This window comes from Pseudorca crassidens, chromosome 6 (genome assembly GCF_039906515.1).
Source record: "Pseudorca crassidens isolate mPseCra1 chromosome 6, mPseCra1.hap1, whole genome shotgun sequence".
NCBI lineage: Eukaryota > Metazoa > Chordata > Mammalia > Artiodactyla > Delphinidae > Pseudorca > Pseudorca crassidens.
In genome coordinates, this window is record NC_090301.1 from 132,638,930 (window position 1) to 132,655,724 (window position 16,795).

Sequence of the window (16,795 nt, forward strand, 5' to 3'; positions counted from 1 at the left end):
GCTGCAGGATTAGCTCTTCTCCAGAGTTGCAAGAGCCCTGCTTCTCAGGCTAAAATACTCGCTTCCTACGCGGGCGTAGGGGCAGAGGAGAGATGCTGGGCAATAGCAGGGTCTTGCAAGCAGCCCCTGAGAAACCGGGATCCAATCTTCCAAAGGGAAACGCCTGCTTCTGTATGCAGGGTCACCTAGCCCTGTTAGCAGCAAACCTAAGTCCCTGCAGTACTGGCGCTGCAAAGGTTGACCATCGCCAAACAATGGGAACTTCGCTGAATAAATTGTTCTTTCAAGGCCTCTAAGTGTGGCTGGTTCCTTAACACAGGGAAGGCCTCAGCCAGGCGTAGTTGGCAATTCCTCTTACGACGACTACCAGTGTAACGTGAGGAATTGTGCTCTTTGCTCAGGTTGGTCCTCACTACGACTTCCTGCTTAACCTAGAGAGGCGGCAAGTGTGAGCTCCCGGAAAGAACGCTGAGCAGAGTGTTCACCTCAATGCAGGTGGCTTTTCCTCACTGAATGCAAGTGGCCCAGCACATGAGACGGGCTCGGACTGCCTTCGTGAGCGTTGGCATGCTGGGGCAACGTAGGTTTCCAAGGAAGAGGATAGCGTGTCGCCTTGGAGTCTACATGCCAAGAAGTGTTACGAAGGGCCTGCACGGCGGCCTGTTTCTCAGCAGGCCGGGAGGAGACGTGTGGTCTTGCGTTCAGCTGCATGGCAAACAGTGCGGAGACCAGAGTTCTGTGAGAGCCGACAGCTCTCCTCGCTCTCCATTTAAGCCCAAAGACGGTGGAGAACTCACGGAAACCGCGGCAGGCAAGACCTTCCCGGCGGCCATTTCGCCACTACACTGAGGCCAAGGGTCGCCTTGCGGTTTCCCAGGACGAATGTGGGCTGCAGGATTAGCTCTCCTCCAGAGTTGCAAGAGCCCTGCTTCTCAGGCTAAAATACTCGCTTCCTACGCGGGCGTAGGGGCAGAGGAGAGATGCTGGGCAATAGCAGGGTCTTGCAAGCAGCCCCTGAGAAACCGGGATCCAAGCTTCCAAAGGGAAACGCCTGCTTCTGTATGCAGGGTCACCTAGCCCTGTTAGCAGCAAACCTAAGTCCCTGCAGTACTGGCGCTGCAAAGGTTGACCATCGCCAAACAATGGGAACTTCGCTGAATAAATTGTTCTTTCAAGGCCTCTAAGTGTGGCTGGTTCCTTAACACAGGGAAGGCCTCAGCCAGGCGTAGTTGGCAATTCCTCTTACGACGACTACCAGTGTAACGTGAGGAATTGTGCTCTTTGCTCAGGTTGGTCCTCACTACGACTTCCTGCTTAACCTAGAGAGGCGGCAAGTGTGAGCTCCCGGAAAGAACGCTGAGCAGAGTGTTCACCTCAATGCAGGTGGCTTTTCCTCACTGAATGCAAGTGGCCCAGCACATGAGACGGGCTCGGACTGCCTTCGTGAGCGTTGGCATGCTGGGGCAACGTAGGTTTCCAAGGAAGAGGACAGCGTGTCGCCTTGGAGTCTACATGCCAAGAAGTGTTACGAAGGGCCTGCACGGCGGCCTGTTTCTCAGCAGGCCGGGAGGAGACGTGCGGTCTTGGGTTCAGCTGCATGGCAAACAGTTCGAAAGCCAGAGTTCTGTGAGAGCCGACAGCTCTCCTCGCTCTCCATTTCAGCCCGAAGACGCTGGAGAACTCACGGAAACCGTGGCAGGCAAGACCTGTCCGGCGGCCATTTCGCCACTACACTGAGACCAAGGGTCGCCTTGCGGTTTCCCAGGACGAACGTGGGCTGCAGGATTAGCTCTCCGCCAGAGTTGCAAGAGCCCTGCTTCTCAGGCTAAAATACTCGCTTCCTACCCGGGCGTAGGGGCAGAGGAGAGATGCTGGGCAATAGCAGGGTGTTGCAAGCAGCCCCTGAGAAACCGGGATCCAAGCTTCCAAAGGGAAACGCCTGCTTCTGTATGCAGGGTCACCTAGCCCTGTTAGCAGCAAACCTAAGTCCCTGCAGTACTGGCGCTGCAAAGGGAGACCGTCGCAAGACACTGGGAACTTCGCTGAATAAATTGTTCTTTCAAGGCCTCTAAGTGTGGCTGGTTCCTTAACACAGGGAAGGCCTCAGCCAGGCGTAGTTGGCAATTCCTCTTACGACGACTACCAGTGTAACGTGAGGAATTGTGCTCTTTGCTCAGGTTGGTCCTCACTACGACTTCCTGCTTAACCTAGAGAGGCGGCAAGTGTGAGCTCCCGGAAAGAACGCTGAGCAGAGTGTTCACCTCAATGCAGGTGGCTTTTCCTCACTGAATGCAAGTGGCCCAGCACATGAGACGGGCTCGGACTGCCTTCGTGAGCGTTGGCATGCTGGGGCAACGTAGGTTTCCAAGGAAGAGGACAGCGTGTCGCCTTGGAGTCTACATGCCAAGAAGTGTTACGAAGGGCCTGCACGGCGGCCTGTTTCTCAGCAGGCCGGGAGGAGAAGTGCGGTCTTGCGTTCAGCTGCATGGCAAACAGTGCGGAGGCCAGAGTTCTGTGAGAGCCGACAGCTCTCCTCGCTCTCCATTTAAGGCGAAGACGGTGGAGAACTCACGGAAACCGCGGCAGGCAAGACCTGTCCGGCGGCCATTTCGCCACTACACTGAGGCCAAGGGTCGCCTTGCGGTTTCCCAGGACGAACGTGGGCTGCAGGATTAGCTCTCCTCCAGAGATGCAAGAGCCCTGCTTCTCAGGCTAAAATACTCGCTTCCTACGCGGGAGTAGGGGCAGAGGAGAGATGCTGGGCAATAGCAGGGTCTTGCAAGCAGCCCCTGAAGAACCGGGATCCAAGCTTCCAAAGGGAAACGCCTGCTTCTGTATGCAGGGTCACCTAGCCTAGTTAGCAGCAAACCTAAGTCCCTGCTGTATTGGCCCTGCGAAGGGAGACCGTCGCAAGACACTGGGAACTTCGCTGAATAAAGTTTCCTTTACAGGCGTCTAAGTGTGGCGACTTCCCTAACAGAACGAAGACCTTAGCAAGGCCTAGTAGGCAATGCCTCTTACGACGACTACCACTGCAAAGTGAGCAATTGTGCTCTTTGCTCAGTTTGGACCTCACCTCGACATCCTGCTTAACCTAGAGAGGGGGCAATTGTGAGCTCCCGGAAAGAACGCTGAGCAGAGTGTTCACCTCAATGCAGGTGGCTTTTCGTAACCGAATCAAAGTTGCGCAGCACACGAGACTGGTTAGGACTGCCTTCGGTAGCGTTTGGCAAGCTGTGGCAACGTAGGTTTCCAAGGCAGAGGACAGCGTGTCGCCTTGGAGTCTACATGCCAAGAAGTGTTACGAAGGGCCTGCACGGCGGCCTGTTTCTCAGCAGGCCGGGAGGAGACGTGCGGTCTTGCGTTCAGCTGCATGGCAAACAGTGCGGACGCCAGAGTTCTGTGAGAGCCGACAGCTCTCCTCGCTCTCCATTTAAGCCCGAAGACGGTGGAGAACTCACGGAAACCGCGGCAGGCAAGACCTTCCCGGCGGCCATTTCGCCACTACACTGAGGCCAAGGGTCGCCTTGCGGTTTCCCAGGACGAACGTGGGCTGCAGGATTAGCTCTTCTCCAGAGTTGCAAGAGCCCTGCTTCTCAGGCTAAAATACTCGCTTCCTACGCGGGCGTAGGGGCAGAGGAGAGATGCTGGGCAATAGCAGGGTCTTGCAAGCAGCCCCTGAGAAACCGGGATCCAAGCTTCCAAAGGGAAACGCCTGCTTCTGTATGCAGGGTCACCTAGCCCTGTTAGCAGCAAACCTAAGTCCCTGCAGTACTGGCGCTGCAAAGGTTGACCATCGCCAAACAATGGGAACTTCGCTGAATAAATTGTTCTTTCAAGGCCTCTAAGTGTGGCTGGTTCCTTAACACAGGGAAGGCCTCAGCCAGGCGTAGTTGGCAATTCCTCTTACGACGACTACCAGTGTAACGTGAGGAATTGTGCTCTTTGCTCAGGTTGGTCCTCACTACGACTTCCTGCTTAACCTAGAGAGGCGGCAAGTGTGAGCTCCCGGAAAGAACGCTGAGCAGAGTGTTCACCTCAATGCAGGTGGCTTTTCCTCACTGAATGCAAGTGGCCCAGCACATGAGACGGGCTCGGACTGCCTTCGTGAGCGTTGGCATGCTGGGGCAACGTAGGTTTCCAAGGAAGAGGATAGCGTGTCGCCTTGGAGTCTACATGCCAAGAAGTGTTACGAAGGGCCTGCACGGCGGCCTGTTTCTCAGCAGGCCGGGAGGAGACGTGCGGTCTTGCGTTCAGCTGCATGGCAAACAATGCGGAGACCAGAGTTCTGTGAGAGCCGACAGCTCTCCTCGCTCTCCATTTAAGCCCAAAGACGGTGGAGAACTCACGGAAACCGCGGCAGGCAAGACCTTCCCGGCGGCCATTTCGCCACTACACTGAGGCCAAGGGTCGCCTTGCGGTTTCCCAGGACGAATGTGGGCTGCAGGATTAGCTCTCCTCCAGAGTTGCAAGAGCCCTGCTTCTCAGGCTAAAATACTCGCTTCCTACCCGGGCGTAGGGGCAGAGGAGAGATGCTGGGCAATAGCAGGGTCTTGCAAGCAGCCCCTGAGAAACCGGGATCCAAGCTTCCAAAGGGAAACGCCTGCTTCTGTATGCAGGGTCACCTAGCCCTGTTAGCAGCAAACCTAAGTCCCTGCAGTACTGGCGCTGCAAAGGTTGACCATCGCCAAACAATGGGAACTTCGCTGAATAAATTGTTCTTTCAAGGCCTCTAAGTGTGGCTGGTTCCTTAACACAGGGAAGGCCTCAGCCAGGCGTAGTTGGCAATTCCTCTTACGACGACTACCAGTGTAACGTGAGGAATTGTGCTCTTTGCTCAGGTTGGTCCTCACTACGACTTCCTGCTTAACCTAGAGAGGCGGCAAGTGTGAGCTCCCGGAAAGAACGCTGAGCAGAGTGTTCACCTCAATGCAGGTGGCTTTTCCTCACTGAATGCAAGTGGCCCAGCACATGAGACGGGCTCGGACTGCCTTCGTGAGCGTTGGCATGCTGGGGCAACGTAGGTTTCCAAGGAAGAGGACAGCGTGTCGCCTTGGAGTCTACATGCCAAGAAGTGTTACGAAGGGCCTGCACGGCGGCCTGTTTCTCAGCAGGCCGGGAGGAGACGTGCGGTCTTGCGTTCAGCTGCATGGCAAACAGTTCGAAAGCCAGAGTTCTGTGAGAGCCGACAGTCTCCTCGCTCTCCATTTCAGCCCGAAGACGCTGGAGAACTCACGGAAACCGCGGCAGGCAAGACCTGTCCGGCGGCCATTTCGCCACTACACTGAGACCAAGGGTCGCCTTGCGGTTTCCCAGGACGAACGTGGGCTGCAGGATTAGCTCTCCGCCAGAGTTGCAAGAGCCCTGCTTCTCAGGCTAAAATACTCGCTTCCTACGCGGGCGTAGGGGCAGAGGAGAGATGCTGGGCAATAGCAGGGTCTTGCAAGCAGCCCCTGAGAAACCGGGATCCAAGCTTCCAAAGGGAAACGCCTGCTTCTGTATGCAGGGTCACCTAGCCCTGTTAGCAGCAAACCTAAGTCCCTGCAGTACTGGCGCTGCAAAGGTTGACCATCGCCAAACAATGGGAACTTCGCTGAATAAATTGTTCTTTCAAGGCCTCTAAGTGTGGCTGGTTCCTTAACACAGGGAAGGCCTCAGCCAGGCGTAGTTGGCAATTCCTCTTACGACGACTACCAGTGTAACGTGAGGAATTGTGCTCTTTGCTCAGGTTGGTCCTCACTACGACTTCCTGCTTAACCTAGAGAGGCGGCAAGTGTGAGCTCCCGGAAAGAACGCTGAGCAGAGTGTTCACCTCAATGCAGGTGGCTTTTCCTCACTGAATGCAAGTGGCCCAGCACATGAGACGGGCTCGGACTGCCTTCGTGAGCGTTGGCATGCTGGGGCAACGTAGGTTTCCAAGGAAGAGGACAGCGTGTCGCCTTGGAGTCTACATGCCAAGAAGTGTTACGAAGGGCCTGCACGGCGGCCTGTTTCTCAGCAGGCCGGGAGGAGACGTGCGGTCTTGCGTTCAGCTGCATGGCAAACAGTGCGGACGCCAGAGTTCTGTGAGAGCCGACAGCTCTCCTCGCTCTCCATTTAAGCCCGAAGACGGTGGAGAACTCACGGAAACCGCGGCAGGCAAGACCTGTCCGGCGGCCATTTCGCCACTACACTGAGGCCAAGGGTCGCCTTGCGGTTTCCCAGGACGAACGTGGGCTGCAGGATTAGCTCTCCGCCAGAGTTGCAAGAGCCCTGCTTCTCAGGCTAAAATACTCGCTTCCTACCCGGGCGTAGGGGCAGAGGAGAGATGCTGGGCAATAGCAGGGTCTTGCAAGCAGCCCCTGAGAAACCGGGATCCAAGCTTCCAAAGGGAAACGCCTGCTTCTGTATGCAGGGTCACCTAGCCTAGTTAGCAGCAAACCTAAGTCCCTGCTGTATTGGCCCTGCGAAGGGAGACCGTCGCAAGACACTGGGAACTTCGCTGAATAAAGTTTCCTTTACAGGCGTCTAAGTGTGGCGACTTCCCTAACAGAACGAAGACCTTAGCAAGGCCTAGTAGGCAATGCCTCTTACGACGACTACCACTGCAAAGTGAGCAATTGTGCTCTTTGCTCAGTTTGGACCTCACCTCGACATCCTGCTTAACCTAGAGAGGGGGCAATTGTGAGCTCCCGGAAAGAACGCTGAGCAGAGTGTTCACCTCAATGCAGGTGGCTTTTCGTAACCGAATCAAAGTTGCGCAGCACACGAGACTGGTTAGGACTGCCTTCGGTAGCGTTTGGCAAGCTGTGGCAACGTAGGTTTCCAAGGCAGAGGACAGAGTGTCGCCTTGGACTCTGCACGCCAGGAAATGTTAACAAGGGCCTACACGGATGCCTGTTTCTCAGCAGGTCGGGAGGAGACGTGTGGTCTTGCGTGCAGTTGCATGGCAAACAGTGTGGAGGCCAGAGTTCTGTGAGCCGACAGCTCTCCTCGCTCTCCATTTAAGCCCGAAGACGCTGGAGAACTCACGGAAACCGCGGCAGGCAAGACCTGTCCGGCGGCCATTTCGCCACTACACTGAGGCCAAGGGTCGCCTTGCGGTTTCCCAGGACGAACGTGGGCTGCAGGATTAGCTCTCCGCCAGAGTTGCAAGAGCCCTGCTTCTCAGGCTAAAATACTCGCTTCCTACCCGGGCGTAGGGGCAGAGGAGAGATGCTGGGCAATAGCAGGGTCTTGCAAGCAGCCCCTGAGAAACCGGGATCCAAGCTTCCAAAGGGAAACGCCTGCTTCTGTATGCAGGGTCACCTAGCCTAGTTAGCAGCAAACCTAAGTCCCTGCTGTATTGGCCCTGCGAAGGGAGACCGTCGCAAGACACTGGGAACTTCGCTGAATAAAGTTTCCTTTACAGGCGTCTAAGTGTGGCGACTTCCCTAACAGAACGAAGACCTTAGCAAGGCCTAGTAGGCAATGCCTCTTACGACGACTACCACTGCAAAGTGAGCAATTGTGCTCTTTGCTCAGTTTGGACCTCACCTCGACATCCTGCTTAACCTAGAGAGGGGGCAATTGTGAGCTCCCGGAAAGAACGCTGAGCAGAGTGTTCACCTCAATGCAGGTGGCTTTTCGTAACCGAGTCAAAGTTGCGCAGCACACGAGACTGGTTAGGACTGCCTTCGGTAGCGTTTGGCAAGCTGTGGCAACGTAGGTTTCCAAGGCAGAGGACAGCGTGTCGCCTTGGACTCTGCACGCCAGGAAATGTTAACAAGGGCCTACACGGATGCCTGTTTCTCAGCAGGTCGGGAGGAGACGTGTGGTCTTGCGTGCAGTTGCATGGCAAACAGTGCAGAGGCCAGAGTTCTGTGAGAGCCGACAGCTCTCCTCGCTCTCCATTTAAGCCCGAAGACGGTGGAGAACTCACGGAAACCGCGGCAGGCAAGACCTGTCCGGCGGCCATTTCGCCACTACACTGAGGCCAAGGGTCGCCTTGCGGTTTCCCAGGACGAACGTGGGCTGCAGGATTAGCTCTCCGCCAGAGTTGCAAGAGCCCTGCTTCTCAGGCTAAAATACTCGCTTCCTACACGGGCGTAGGGGCAGAGGAGAGATGCTGGGCAATAGCAGGGTCTTGCAAGCAGCCCCTGAGAAACCGGGATCCAAGCTTCCAAAGGGAAACGCCTGCTTCTGTATGCAGGGTCACCTAGCCCTGTTAGCAGCAAACCTAAGTCCCTGCAGTACTGGCGCTGCAAAGGTTGACCATCGCCAAACAATGGGAACTTCGCTGAATAAATTGTTCTTTCAAGGCCTCTAAGTGTGGCTGGTTCCTTAACACAGGGAAGGCCTCAGCCAGGCGTAGTTGGCAATTCCTCTTACGACGACTACCAGTGTAACGTGAGGAATTGTGCTCTTTGCTCAGGTTGGTCCTCACTACGACTTCCTGCTTAACCTAGAGAGGCGGCAAGTGTGAGCTCCCGGAAAGAACGCTGAGCAGAGTGTTCACCTCAATGCAGGTGGCTTTTCCTCACTGAATGCAAGTGGCCCAGCACATGAGACGGGCTCGGACTGCCTTCGTGAGCGTTGGCATGCTGGGGCAACGTAGGTTTCCAAGGAAGAGGACAGCGTGTCGCCTTGGAGTCTACATGCCAAGAAGTGTTACGAAGGGCCTGCACGGCGGCCTGTTTCTCAGCAGGCCGGGAGGAGACGTGCGGTCTTGGGTTCAGCTGCATGGCAAACAGTTCGGACGCCAGAGTTCTGTGAGAGCCGACAGCTCTCCTCGCTCTCCATTTCAGCCCGAAGACGCTGGAGAACTCACGGAAACCGCGGCAGGCAAGACCTGTCCGGCGGCCATTTCGCCACTACACTGAGGCCAAGGGTCGCCTTGCGGTTTCCCAGGACGAACGTGGGCTGCAGGATTAGCTCTCCGCCAGAGTTGCAAGAGCCCTGCTTCTCAGGCTAAAATACTCGCTTCCTACCCGGGCGTAGGGGCAGAGGAGAGATGCTGGGCAATAGCAGGGTCTTGCAAGCAGCCCCTGAGAAACCGGGATCCAAGCTTCCAAAGGGAAACGCCTGCTTCTGTATGCAGGGTCACCTAGCCCTGTTAGCAGCAAACCTAAGTCCCTGCAGTACTGGCGCTGCAAAGGGAGACCGTCGCAAGACACTGGGAACTTCGCTGAATAAATTGTTCTTTCAAGGCCTCTAAGTGTGGCTGGTTCCTTAACACAGGGAAGGCCTCAGCCAGGCGTAGTTGGCAATTCCTCTTACGACGACTACCAGTGTAACGTGAGGAATTGTGCTCTTTGCTCAGGTTGGTCCTCACTACGACTTCCTGCTTAACCTAGAGAGGTGGCAAGTGTGAGCTCCCGGAAAGAACGCTGAGCAGAGTGTTCACCTCAATGCAGGTGGCTTTTCCTCACTGAATGCAAGTGGCCCAGCACATGAGACGGGCTCAGACTGCCTTCGTGAGCGTTGGCATGCTGGGGCAACGTAGGTTTCCAAGGAAGAGGACAGCGTGTCGCCTTGGAGTCTACATGCCAAGAAGTGTTACGAAGGGCCTGCACGGCGGCCTGTTTCTCAGCAGGCCGGGAGGAGACGTGCGGTCTTGCGTTCAGCTGCATGGCAAACAGTGTGGACGCCAGAGTTCTGTGAGAGCCGACAGCTCTCCTCGCTCTCCATTTAAGCCCGAAGACGGTGGAGAACTCACGGAAACCGCGGCAGGCAAGACCTGTCCGGCGGCCATTTCGCCACTACACTGAGGCCAAGGGTCGCCTTGCGGTTTCCCAGGACGAACGTGGGCTGCAGGATTAGCTCTCCGCCAGAGTTGCAAGAGCCCTGCTTCTCAGGCTAAAATACTCGCTTCCTACCCGGGCGTAGGGGCAGAGGAGAGATGCTGGGCAATAACAGGGTCTTGCAAGCAGCCCCTGAGAAACCGGGATCCAAGCTTCCAAAGGGAAACGCCTGCTTCTGTATGCAGGGTCACCTAGCCTAGTTAGCAGCAAACCTAAGTCCCTGCTGTATTGGCCCTGCGAAGGGAGACCGTCGCAAGACACTGGGAACTTCGCTGAATAAAGTTTCCTTTACAGGCGTCTAAGTGTGGCGACTTCCCTAACAGAACGAAGACCTTAGCAAGGCCTAGTAGGCAATGCCTCTTACGACGACTACCACTGCAAAGTGAGCAATTGTGCTCTTTGCTCAGTTTGGACCTCACCTCGACATCCTGCTTAACCTAGAGAGGGGGCAATTGTGAGCTCCCGGAAAGAACGCTGAGCAGAGTGTTCACCTCAATGCAGGTGGCTTTTCGTAACCGAATCAAAGTTGCGCAGCACACGAGACTGGTTAGGACTGCCTTCGGTAGCGTTTGGCAAGCTGTGGCAACGTAGGTTTCCAAGGCAGAGGACAGCGTGTCGCCTTGGACTCTGCACGCCAGGAAATGTTAACAAGGGCCTACACGGATGCCTGTTTCTCAGCAGGTCGGGAGGAGACGTGTGGTCTTGCGTGCAGTTGCATGGCAAACAGTGTGGAGGCCAGAGTTCTGTGAGCCGACAGCTCTCCTCGCTCTCCATTTAAGCCCGAAGACGGTGGAGAACTCACGGAAACCGCGGCAGGCAAGACCTGTCCGGCGGCCATTTCGCCACTACACTGAGGCCAAGGGTCGCCTTGCGGTTTCCCAGGACGAACGTGGGCTGCAGGATTAGCTCTCCGCCAGAGTTGCAAGAGCCCTGCTTCTCAGGCTAAAATACTCGCTTCCTACCCGGGCGTAGGGGCAGAGGAGAGATGCTGGGCAATAGCAGGGTCTTGCAAGCAGCCCCTGAGAAACCGGGATCCAAGCTTCCAAAGGGAAACGCCTGCTTCTGTATGCAGGGTCACCTAGCCCTGTTAGCAGCAAACCTAAGTCCCTGCAGTACTGGCGCTGCAAAGGGAGACCGTCGCAAGACACTGGGAACTTCGCTGAATAAATTGTTCTTTCAAGGCCTCTAAGTGTGGCTGGTTCCTTAACACAGGGAAGGCCTCAGCCAGGCGTAGTTGGCAATTCCTCTTATGACGACTACCAGTGTAACGTGAGGAATTGTGCTCTTTGCTCAGGTTGGTCCTCACTACGACTTCCTGCTTAACCTAGAGAGGCGGCAAGTGTGAGCTCCCGGAAAGAACGCTGAGCAGAGTGTTCACCTCAATGCAGGTGGCTTTTCCTCACTGAATGCAAGTGGCCCAGCACATGAGACGGGCTCGGACTGCCTTCGTGAGCGTTGGCATGCTGGGGCAACGTAGGTTTCCAAGGAAGAGGACAGCGTGTCGCCTTGGAGTCTACATGCCAAGAAGTGTTACGAAGGGCCTGCACGGCGGCCTGTTTCTCAGCAGGCCGGGAGGAGACGTGCGGTCTTGGGTTCAGCTCCATGGCAAACAGTTCGGACGCCAGAGTTCTGTGAGAGCTGACAGCTCTCCTCACTCTCCATTTCAGCCCGAAGACGCTGGAGAACGCACGGAAACCGCGGCAGGCAAGACCTGTCCGGCGGCCATTTCGCCACTACACTGAGACCAAGGGTCGCCTTGCGGTTTCCCAGGACGAACGTGGGCTGCAGGATTAGCTCTCCGCCAGAGTTGCAAGAGCCCTGCTTCTCAGGCTAAAATACTCGCTTCCTACCCGGGCGTAGGGGCAGAGGAGAGATGCTGGGCAATAGCAGGGTCTTGCAAGCAGCCCCTGAGAAACCGGGATCCAAGCTTCCAAAGGGAAACGCCTGCTTCTGTATGCAGGGTCACCTAGCCCTGTTAGCAGCAAACCTAAGTCCCTGCAGTACTGGCGCTGCAAAGGGAGACCGTCGCAAGACACTGGGAACTTCGCTGAATAAATTGTTCTTTCAAGGCCTCTAAGTGTGGCTGGTTCCTTAACACAGGGAAGGCCTCAGCCAGGCGTAGTTGGCAATTCCTCTTACGACGACTACCAGTGTAACGTGAGGAATTGTGCTCTTTGCTCAGGTTGGTCCTCACTACGACTTCCTGCTTAACCTAGAGAGGCGGCAAGTGTGAGCTCCCGGAAAGAACGCTGAGCAGAGTGTTCACCTCAATGCAGGTGGCTTTTCCTCACTGAATGCAAGTGGCCCAGCACATGAGACGGGCTCGGACTGCCTTCGTGAGCGTTGGCATGCTGGGGCAACGTAGGTTTCCAAGGAAGAGGACAGCGTGTCGCCTTGGAGTCTACATGCCAAGAAGTGTTACGAAGGGCCTGCACGGCGGCCTGTTTCTCAGCAGGCCGGGAGGAGACGTGCGGTCTTGCGTTCAGCTGCATGGCAAACAGTGCGGACGCCAGAGTTCTGTGAGAGCCGATAGCTCTCCTCGCTCTCCATTTAAGCCCGAAGACGGTGGAGAACTCACGGAAACCGCGGCAGGCAAGACCTTCCCGGCGGCCATTTCGCCACTACACTGAGGCCAAGGGTCGCCTTGCGGTTTCCCAGGACGAATGTGGGCTGCAGGATTAGCTCTCCTCCAGAGTTGCAAGAGCCCTGCTTCTCAGGCTAAAATACTCGCTTCCTACCCGGGCGTAGGGGCAGAGGAGAGATGCTGGGCAATAGCAGGGTCTTGCAAGCAGCCCCTGAGAAACCGGGATCCAAGCTTCCAAAGGGAAACGCCTGCTTCTGTATGCAGGGTCACCTAGCCTAGTTAGCAGCAAACCTAAGTCCCTGCTGTATTGGCCCTGCGAAGGGAGACCGTCGCAAGACACTGGGAACTTCGATGAATAAAGTTTCCTTTACAGGCGTCTAAGTGTGGCGACTTCCCTAACAGAACGAAGACCTTAGCAAGGCCTAGTAGGCAATGCCTCTTACGACGACTACCACTGCAAAGTGAGCAATTGTGCTCTTTGCTCAGTTTGGACCTCACCTCGACATCCTGCTTAACCTAGAGAGGGGGCAATTGTGAGCTCCCGGAAAGAACGCTGAGCAGAGTGTTCACCTCAATGCAGGTGGCTTTTCGTAACCGAATCAAAGTTGCGCAGCACACGAGACTGGTTAGGACTGCCTTCGGTAGCGTTTGGCAAGCTGTGGCAACGTAGGTTTCCAAGGCAGAGGACAGCGTGTTGCCTTGGACTCTGCACGCCAGGAAATGTTAACAAGGGCCTACACGGATGCCTGTTTCTCAGCAGGTCGGGAGGAGACGTGTGGTCTTGCGTGCAGTTGCATGGCAAACAGTGCGGAGGCCAGAGTTCTGTGAGAGCCGACAGCTCTCCTCGCTCTCCATTTAAGCCCGAAGACGGTGGAGAACTCACGGAAAACGCGGCAGGCAAGACCTGTCCGGCGGCCATTTCGCCACTACACTGAGACCAAGGGTCGCCTTGCGGTTTCCCAGGACGAACGTGGGCTGCAGGATTAGCTCTCCGCCAGAGTTGCAAGAGCCCTGCTTCTCAGGCTAAAATACTCGCTTCCTACACGGGCGTAGGGGCAGAGGAGAGATGCTGGGCAATAGCAGGGTCTTGCAAGCAGCCCCTGAGAAACCGGGATCCAAGCTTCCAAAGGGAAACGCCTGCTTCTGTATGCAGGGTCACCTAGCCCTGTTAGCAGCAAACCTATGTCCCTGCAGTACTGGCGCTGCAAAGGTTGACCATCGCCAAACAATGGGAACTTCGCTGAATAAATTGTTCTTTCAAGGCCTCTAAGTGTGGCTGGTTCCTTAACACAGGGAAGGCCTCAGCCAGGCGTAGTTGGCAATTCCTCTTACGACGACTACCAGTGTAACGTGAGGAATTGTGCTCTTTGCTCAGGTTGGTCCTCACTACGACTTCCTGCTTAACCTAGAGAGGCGGCAAGTGTGAGCTCCCGGAAAGAACGCTGAGCAGAGTGTTCACCTCAATGCAGGTGGCTTTTCCTCACTGAATGCAAGTGGCCCAGCACATGAGACGGGCTCGGACTGCCTTCGTGAGCGTTGGCATGCTGGGGCAACGTAGGTTTCCAAGGAAGAGGACAGCGTGTCGCCTTGGAGTCTACATGCCAAGAAGTGTTACGAAGGGCCTGCACGGCGGCCTGTTTCTCAGCAGGCCGGGAGGAGACGTGCGGTCTTGGGTTCAGCTGCATGGCAAACAGTTCGGACGCCAGAGTTCTGTGAGAGCCGACAGCTCTCCTCGCTCTCCATTTCAGCCCGAAGACGCTGGAGAACTCACGGAAACCGCGGCAGGCAAGACCTGTCCGGCGGCCATTTCGCCACTACACTGAGGCCAAGGGTCGCCTTGCGGTTTCCCAGGACGAACGTGGGCTGCAGGATTAGCTCTCCGCCAGAGTTGCAAGAGCCCTGCTTCTCAGGCTAAAATACTCGCTTCCTACCCGGGCGTAGGGGCAGAGGAGAGATGCTGGGCAATAGCAGGGTCTTGCAAGCAGCCCCTGAGAAACCGGGATCCAAGCTTCCAAAGGGAAACGCCTGCTTCTGTATGCAGGGTCACCTAGCCCTGTTAGCAGCAAACCTAAGTCCCTGCAGTACTGGCGCTGCAAAGGGAGACCGTCGCAAGACACTGGGAACTTCGCTGAATAAATTGTTCTTTCAAGGCCTCTAAGTGTGGCTGGTTCCTTAACACAGGGAAGGCCTCAGCCAGGCGTAGTTGGCAATTCCTCTTACGACGACTACCAGTGTAACGTGAGGAATTGTGCTCTTTGCTCAGGTTGGTCCTCACTACGACTTCCTGCTTAACCTAGAGAGGTGGCAAGTGTGAGCTCCCGGAAAGAACGCTGAGCAGAGTGTTCACCTCAATGCAGGTGGCTTTTCCTCACTGAATGCAAGTGGCCCAGCACATGAGACGGGCTCAGACTGCCTTCGTGAGCGTTGGCATGCTGGGGCAACGTAGGTTTCCAAGGAAGAGGACAGCGTGTCGCCTTGGAGTCTACATGCCAAGAAGTGTTACGAAGGGCCTGCACGGCGGCCTGTTTCTCAGCAGGCCGGGAGGAGACGTGCGGTCTTGCGTTCAGCTGCATGGCAAACAGTGTGGACGCCAGAGTTCTGTGAGAGCCGACAGCTCTCCTCGCTCTCCATTTAAGCCCGAAGACGGTGGAGAACTCACGGAAAACGCGGCAGGCAAGACCTGTCCGGCGGCCATTTCGCCACTACACTGAGGCCAAGGGTCGCCTTGCGGTTTCCCAGGACGAACGTGGGCTGCAGGATTAGCTCTCCGCCAGAGTTGCAAGAGCCCTGCTTCTCAGGCTAAAATACTCGCTTCCTACCCGGGCGTAGGGGCAGAGGAGAGATGCTGGGCAATAACAGGGTCTTGCAAGCAGCCCCTGAGAAACCGGGATCCAAGCTTCCAAAGGGAAACGCCTGCTTCTGTATGCAGGGTCACCTAGCCTAGTTAGCAGCAAACCTAAGTCCCTGCTGTATTGGCCCTGCGAAGGGAGACCGTCGCAAGACACTGGGAACTTCGCTGAATAAAGTTTCCTTTACAGGCGTCTAAGTGTGGCGACTTCCCTAACAGAACGAAGACCTTAGCAAGGCCTAGTAGGCAATGCCTCTTACGACGACTACCACTGCAAAGTGAGCAATTGTGCTCTTTGCTCAGTTTGGACCTCACCTCGACATCCTGCTTAACCTAGAGAGGGGGCAATTGTGAGCTCCCGGAAAGAACGCTGAGCAGAGTGTTCACCTCAATGCAGGTGGCTTTTCGTAACCGAATCAAAGTTGCGCAGCACACGAGACTGGTTAGGACTGCCTTCGGTAGCGTTTGGCAAGCTGTGGCAACGTAGGTTTCCAAGGCAGAGGACAGCGTGTCGCCTTGGACTCTGCACGCCAGGAAATGTTAACAAGGGCCTACACGGATGCCTGTTTCTCAGCAGGTCGGGAGGAGACGTGTGGTCTTGCGTGCAGTTGCATGGCAAACAGTGTGGAGGCCAGAGTTCTGTGAGCCGACAGCTCTCCTCGCTCTCCATTTAAGCCCGAAGACGGTGGAGAACTCACGGAAACCGCGGCAGGCAAGACCTGTCCGGCGGCCATTTCGCCACTACACTGAGGCCAAGGGTCGCCTTGCGGTTTCCCAGGACGAACGTGGGCTGCAGGATTAGCTCTCCGCCAGAGTTGCAAGAGCCCTGCTTCTCAGGCTAAAATACTCGCTTCCTACCCGGGCGTAGGGGCAGAGGAGAGATGCTGGGCAATAGCAGGGTCTTGCAAGCAGCCCCTGAGAAACCGGGATCCAAGCTTCCAAAGGGAAACGCCTGCTTCTGTATGCAGGGTCACCTAGCCCTGTTAGCAGCAAACCTAAGTCCCTGCAGTACTGGCGCTGCAAAGGGAGACCGTCGCAAGACACTGGGAACTTCGCTGAATAAATTGTTCTTTCAAGGCCTCTAAGTGTGGCTGGTTCCTTAACACAGGGAAGGCCTCAGCCAGGCGTAGTTGGCAATTCCTCTTATGACGACTACCAGTGTAACGTGAGGAATTGTGCTCTTTGCTCAGGTTGGTCCTCACTACGACTTCCTGCTTAACCTAGAGAGGCGGCAAGTGTGAGCTCCCGGAAAGAACGCTGAGCAGAGTGTTCACCTCAATGCAGGTGGCTTTTCCTCACTGAATGCAAGTGGCCCAGCACATGAGACGGGCTCGGACTGCCTTCGTGAGCGTTGGCATGCTGGGGCAACGTAGGTTTCCAAGGAAGAGGACAGCGTGTCGCCTTGGAGTCTACATGCCAAGAAGTGTTACGAAGGGCCTGCACGGCGGCCTGTTTCTCAGCAGGCCGGGAGGAGACGTGCGGTCTTGGGTTCAGCTGCATGGCAAACAGTTCGGACGCCAGAGTTCTGTGAGAGCTGACAGCTCTCCTCACTCTCCATTTCAGCCCGAAGACGCTGGAGAACGCACGGAAACCGCGGCAGGC